Raw genomic sequence first — 7,117 nt, 5'->3', positions numbered from 1 at the left:
CTGATATTCATTGGAAGGACTGATGCTGAAGCTGAAGCTCCAATATTTTGGCCACCTGATGGGAAGAGCCGACTCAATGTAAAAGACCTGATGCTGCGAAAGGGCAGGAGAAAAGGGGGCAGCAGAGGATGAGATGGTTGGATGGCATCACCAACTCAATGGGCATGAGTTTGAGCAAACTCTGGGAGATAGTGACGGACAGGGAAGCCTGGTGTGCTGCAGTCCATGGGGTCACAAAGAGTCGGACAGGACTTAGCGAGTGAACAGTAACAAATTATCCAATGAGACATGTCCAGTTTGGGCTGTCCAGAATCATAACAGAGGATGAAAGACATGGTCACACTCTTAAAATGTGAGTGAATTTAGTGAATCCTAGAATCTTCAGGTCTTTGCTGACAAAAAGAAACCTAAATGAGTAAGAGTTCATGGATCCCTGCCCAGAGTTCATGGATCCCTGCCCTCTTACCAGTGACAGACAGTGTTTGTGCCACTAAGATATACTTGTAAGCACAGAGCAGGGTGATGGAGTTTGGGAACATGGAGATCACACTAAAGAAAATTATGAAATTATCTATAAGCCAGTGGGAGATAAACTTGGCTTGCTTATATACAGGAGGCTCTAGACTGGCATGCATAGAGACTTCATATCCACATGCAATCCTGGACAAGGCCTAATTTAAACGCAAGTCACTTGGCACAGTTTCTATAGTATTGTACCTGCTACAATGGCTGGCAGGGTACCAGTGTTTTATATACTGGCTTCTGAAACCTTGAAGTGCAGTTCTGACCCTTGTTAAAATTAGGTGGGTACACATATTTGAAATGCTTATAAGAATACCTATAATAAAATATAAAATACCAATAAAGCAGGCACAGGAAAACTATAGATAGAATAGAAAAACAAGACCAAAGGAAGAGCTATGACATAGATAAGAATGCCGTATTAATTTACCCATTTCCTACAATGACCTGCAAATTAGGCTTGAGTTTCCTGTCAGCCAAGGCACAAAGAGTAACTTGAGCACTTCAGACAACATTTGTGCTCGCCAAAAGAAAACAGGCATTTCTGGGTTTTTGTGGAAGGTTCAGGGGAGGAGAAGGGAGGGAGTTTCCAAGATGTGACTATTAGGTAAGCGGTTAGTTTAGAGGTCTCTAGAAAGTGAAAGGAAGTGAGTTGCTCAGTCGTGTCCAACTCTTTGCGACCCTGTGGACTGTAGCCTACCAGGCTTCTCCGTCCATGGGATTCTCCAGGCAAGAATACTGGAGTAGGTTACCATTTCCTTCTCCAGGGGATCTTCCCAACCCAGGGATTGAACCCGGGTCTCCTGCAGAAGGTGAAGAGGAACTAAAAAGTCTCTTGATGAAAGTGAAAGAGAGAAAAAGTTGGCCTAAAGCTCAACATTCAGAAAACTAAGATCATGGCATCCAGTCCCATCACTTCATGGCAAACAGATGGGGAAACAGTGTCAGACTTTATTTTTGGGGGCTCCAAAATCACTGCAGATGGTGACTGCAGCCATGAAATTAAAAGACGCTTACTCCTTGGAAGGAAAGTTATGACCAACCTAGATAGCATATTCAAAAGCAGAGACATTACTTTGCCAACAAAGGTCTGTCTAGTCAAGGCTATGGTTTTGCCAGTGGTCATGTATGGATGTGAGAGCTGGACTGTGAAGAAAGCTGACCACCAAAGGACGGATCCTTTAGAACTGTGGTGTTGGAGAAGACTCTTGAGAGTCCCTTGGACTGCAAGGAGGTCCAACCAGTCCATCTTAAAGGAGATCAGTCCTGGGTGTTCATTGGTAGGACTAATGCTAAAGCGGAAACTCCAATACTTTGGCCACCTCGTTCGAAGAGTTGACTCATTGGAAAAGACCCTGATGTTCTGAGGGATTGGGGGCAGGAGAAGAAGGGGACGACAGAGGATGAGATGGCTGGTTGGCATCACCAACTCGATGGACGTGAGTTTGAGTAGACTCCAGGAGTTGATGATGGACAGGGAGGCCTGGTGTGCTGCGATTCATGGGGTCGCAAAGAGTAGGACACGACTGAGCAACTGAAGTGAACTGAACTGAAGCTGCCATTACAATGATTACTTTCTTTTATATGGCACTTAATACTTTGCAGAGTCATTTCACACACTTTCTTTAATCTGCACAAAAATCCTGTGATGCAAGATTGAGGAAAATATATTACATTATTAAAGCAATAATGTATCTCTTATTCATGAATCAAGGAACTTTGCCTCAATGTAAGCACAACAGAAAAGTAGAAAATAAGCATAACAAACCAAATGACACCAAGTGTATGCTCAGAAAAAGCCTCTTACTCAACCTGAAATTCTCACAAGATTAGTTCATTTCTTTCCTAAAACACAGCAGGTTAAAAGTAACAAAGTAGGCACTACTACAGAAAGACCACAAAACTAGTATGAATGGAAGCAGAGGCAGTAACTAAAAACAAACAGAAGAACAGTCCGTGTAAAAACTGAACCCCCCCCCCAAAAAAAACAAACTGAAAACCCTAAATATTTACTGAATATACAGGCATGGATGTCTCGACCCTCCATGAAACACTTCTTCACATAGTTCCCTCACCCATTTTTAAGAAACTAAAATGTGATCATGATCACTCACTCCCAACTCTTACAGTCTTGCAGTGACCTTCCAAGGCACACAGAATAAAATCCTTATTCAAAAAGGCCCCCAAGGTTCTGGCTGCAACTGCCCATCTCTCATTCCTTCTCACTTCAGGCGCACCTGGGTGGGCTTCTGCACATTTCCTTCTGTCTACCTGGAAGTGCCTCTCCTGGGCAAACTGAAAAGTCATTTCCCTGTAGAGCCTTACCTAATCTTGTAGTTCATATTAGGTTTCCTTGTAAACCCTCAGCACCTTTGCATTTGAGAACACATCACAGTTGCCCTTATTCATCTGATTGTTTTAATATCTGTTTCCTCCATTGTTCTATGAGCTCTGGGAGAACAAGGACCTTGTCTGGCATAAATATCCAATAGTTGCTGGGGCAAAAAATGAATATGTAAGATTACAAGATGAATAGATATATCTTCCTAGTATGTGCTGTGTGGTGCCAAGGGGCTTCAGTCTTATCCAACTCTGTGCAGCCCTATGCGCTGCAGCCTCCCTGGTTCCTCTGTCCATAGGATTCTCCAGGCAAGAATACTGGAGTGGGTTGCCATGCCGTTCTTCCGGGGATCTTCCCAACCCAGGGATTGAACCCAGGTCTCCTGCATTGCAGGCGGATTCTTCACCACTTCACCACCAGGGAAGCCCCCTTCCTAGTACATAATATTTCAATTTTACTAAAAGATCTTTTTTGGGGGTCGGGGGGGGGGTAGAAGCTATTTTTTAATTAAAGCGAAAAAGAGATTTATGGAATAGAATGGAAACGTGAATTTTAAAGCTAAAACACAAGACTTTGATAATGCTTTTCTGGAGGCATTCGGCTTAATATGGAAACACAGTGTGATAAAAGAACCCTTTCCCAAGAAATCTGGATAACCAGAGCTTATCTTCATTTTACCAGATAAGAACATATGTATGAAGATGGCTTTGTGCAAATATCATTTCTTATTATTACTGAGTATTCGGTGAAAAAGGAAATGATTTCACTCATATTACACTGCCAATTACAGGGGAGGCCGGCGCCGGAACCCAGGTCTCCTGAGGCTTGTCCATCCCACTGCTTTTCATTAACGCACAGCACCTGCTACCTGGTCCCTGCTGCCAAGGTCCCCGCCTTCCTCCTTCCCAGGCATATCTGGGCTGATGCCCTAAGCCAAGCTCAACTACACTCCTGGCATCATAATCCAGAGGCTTTCTTCTCTTCCCGCAGGACTGGGCAGTTCCCCTCAAGGGCTGCACACGCGGTCAGCGCCGCTCCGGTCCGAACCCGAGTGGCTCACTCCCTAGTGGCGAAAACGCAGGCCTGCAGCCGGCTCCAGACATATCAGCAACCCTCTTTTCTTAGGGGGCCTTGACATATCAGCAACCCTCTTTTCTTAGGGGGCCTTGTTTGCCTGCCAGGCAGTGCAGTACAGGCATCATTTTAGGGGCTGGAGGAGCGGGAAAGCTCGGCAGTAACTCAGTTAAGGGAACACCCCTCAGGAGCAGACGCGGCGGCCGGGATTTGAGGTCCGGCGGCGCGGCCTGTTTCTGCGCGCAGACATTGGCTGCAGCAGCTGCTGAGGAAACCCGGGACCCTCTGGGCTTCCACCGAAGAGGGTGAAGATCCCTGTCAGTCCCCTCGGGGAAGCAGCCGCATTGCCCACTCCGTGAGGCGACGCGAAAGCCAGAGGGATGTCCCGGGAGCTCCGACGGAACCCGCGCACGCCAGGACGCGCCTGCCCGAGCTGAGGCGCGACAGGCAGCGACAGGCTGTAGAGCCCCTCACGCCCACCAGCCCTTGGGCTGGGGCGCTTCAGAGGCTGCGCGTGGAGGACGCCGCCCGGCTGCTTCGTGCTCGCGCGCCGCGCGTGCGCGCGGGTGGGCGTGGGAGGCAAGGGCGCTCCTAGCTCGCGCCGTGCGCGCGCGCTTCCCCCACCCCGCCCCGGCGCCCTCCCTCGCCAGCCTGCCGGCTCGGCCCTGGCGCGCGTCACGAGGGGCGGGAGGGTGGGGAGAAGGGGGTGGGGCCGCAGGACCGGAGGGGCCTGAGCGGCTGCTGCGAAGCCCCAGCCAGAGCTGGGCGAGGGCGGCTGCTGTCGCGGCGGCGGCGGCGGCGGGAGAAGATGGTGGCGCTGGAGGTAGGAGCGGCTGGAGAGGAGCTTTATTCCCAGACTTGGCACCAACGCTGTCGTTAGCGCCGCCTGCTCCTGCGGGCCCGCGGACCCAGCTGTCAGGCAAGGTACCACCTCCAGGGAGGGTTGGGTGAATGGGGGGGTCCCGGCGCTGATGCTGCCCCCGACGGGGCCCCCGTCCTCGCCGAAGGGCGCCCCCGGGCGCCTGCAGGGAACAATAGTGCGGATGAGAGGGGACAGCCGGCGACATCCAGGGAGGCAGTGCCTAGAGCCATCGAGCTAACGGGGCGGGGGAAGGGGGCGTTGAGGATACGGACGCCTGGTGTCCTGTGCGCGCTGACATGCCGTGCTTTCGGGGCAGCGGTAAGTCTGATGACAGTCATGGCAGGAGTGTGTGTGTGTGTGTAAAAGGTAGAGTCGAAGGGATGGGGGTGGCGGACCGAAGGTGTTGGGGGATGACATTTCCAGGAATCCCCGCTAGGATCCCTCAGCTCTCGGCGGACTCTCCGGGAGAAAAGAGTGTGGTGATGACAACGGTGAAGTGAGCAGGATGCACTTGGTGTGTGAGTGTGGAGGGAGGCAGGGGCGTGGGTGCGGATTTGTAAAATCCCATGTGTGTGAATCTATGTGTGTATGTGTGTGTGTACTCGTATGACTGCAAACTGCTGTCCAAACCCAGAGATCTGTGGGTGCCCTGACTTGCTGTCACCCGCTGACTGTGGGACAATGTTATTTCTTCCCTGAAACTCTGTTCACAGTCTCTGTTCTGCTCCCGCCTGGGGATGGCCGGCTGTAGGGGTTCTCACTTCCCTTCGTTTCCCCTCATTTCCCCTTTTCCTTCACATGTCGCTTGAGATGGGGATGTGGAAGTGTGCATGTGGCTTTGGGCACATGGCAGGGAAACAGTATAATGGTTACCGTTCCTGGGCTTGCTGGCAGTCAGGTTTTGAAGGGAGCTTCCATCCTGTGACACTTCTTTCCTCAGCTCCTAGTCTGTAAGGGTCTTAGATGCCCTGACTCTGCAATTTCTATTGTTTTTCTCTTGTCTGACCTGAAGGAGAAGGGTCTTTAATGGCCACTGTCCCCACAACTTTGAATGTCAACTAAACCTTCTCGGTCCACATTTAAACACTGCAGATCTTATGGTTGAAGAATATGGTCTTTATCTTGGATCTTGTAGAATGAACTCTGAAGGTGTGTATGAGAGATGAGGGGGTAGTATTTTAACAGAAAAAAAAAAATCATTGAGAAACTGGTCCCCCGCCCACCCCTTGGTCAGCATCACAAGCAGGGCATTTTCCTTAGGAAAAGGGATACTTTATTTCTAATGCTAGTGGCATCCACTCTTCCAGCTTTCACAATGGCTAGGTGGTACCATGTATTATTGGGGAACTGAAATCCCCCAAGCTTCATAGTGATGGGGTCCCAGGTTAGTGAGTCTGCTTTCCTAGCCAGTGTAGCCTGCAAGTAGAAAATTTGGAGAATGTCAGGCTGGCAATAAGTCACCCAGTGGGAGCCAGGACACGGAATTGCATCCAGGGTCCATAGCTGTTTAATTGTCTCTGCGTGATAAAGATCCGCTTATGTGGGGTTGGGTTGAGAGAGACACGAAGGGAGATATTGTATTCATATGTGCGTCCACTGCAGTTTGACTCCCCAGCTCCTGTTTTTCTCCTGCAGTGTTTATAAGAATAATGCACCTTTACACTTTATATCTTGATACTTCTTTATTAAAATGTTGTGGAACTAGATTAACCTGCTTAGAACATATTTGAATCATAACACCTTAAATTCTACTGCATTGCTGTCAGAATCCAAACTGGCTGCCCCGGTCCTCTTGAAAAGCCTATAGCAGTCATAGCTACATAAGTAGGTATACAACATGTTGGCATCAGATGTTTCTTTCTCTTTTAAAAAAATTTTTGTTTTGTTTTGCAGAGGTTGCATTGAAAATAATAGAACCAGGGCTGTCCACATATGCTTTTTGTCTTCCCATTTGTCTTCTCTTAATTAATGATGATCTGTAGACCAGGTTTTCTTGGAGCTGTGAACATTAAAATAAATTTCCTCATGTCCTTCAAGTCAAGCCTTCTAAAATTTTAATGTGAGGTTGTTGGATCGCATCCAAAGTTTTATGATAGATTTATATAAATGAATTTGGAATCTTAGTCCTTAACTCTCTTATTAGTTCTGCCAATTTCTTTCTGAGAAAAGTACTTTGGAATGTAAAAGGCATTCTAAGAGGTTTTTGCTATTTTTTTAAAGAAAAGCTTATATGTGCAAGTAAAATGCAGAGATATAAATGTCTTACCATAAAGTTTAAGAATATTAGGAATTATCAAGGTAAATAAACTGTTTAGAGA

The 7,117-nt window shown here is 48.1% G+C and overlaps 1 protein-coding gene across 1 annotated transcript in view; it reads left to right on the top strand.

The window, feature by feature from the left end:
- The first annotated feature begins 4,690 nt into the window (after positions 1-4,690).
- Positions 4,691-7,117, top strand: part of APBA1 (amyloid beta precursor protein binding family A member 1) — a 238,069-nt gene continuing 235,642 nt past the window's right edge. Inside the window, exon 1 of the mRNA XM_055578270.1 lies at positions 4,691-4,861. The gene's annotated coding sequence lies outside the window, so the exon portion shown is untranslated. The remainder of the gene's footprint in view (positions 4,862-7,117) is intronic.

The sequence above is a fragment of the Bubalus kerabau genome, chromosome 4 (genome assembly GCF_029407905.1).
Source record: "Bubalus kerabau isolate K-KA32 ecotype Philippines breed swamp buffalo chromosome 4, PCC_UOA_SB_1v2, whole genome shotgun sequence".
Lineage (NCBI taxonomy): Eukaryota > Metazoa > Chordata > Mammalia > Artiodactyla > Bovidae > Bubalus > Bubalus kerabau.
This window is presented reverse-complemented; position numbering and strand designations above follow the sequence as displayed.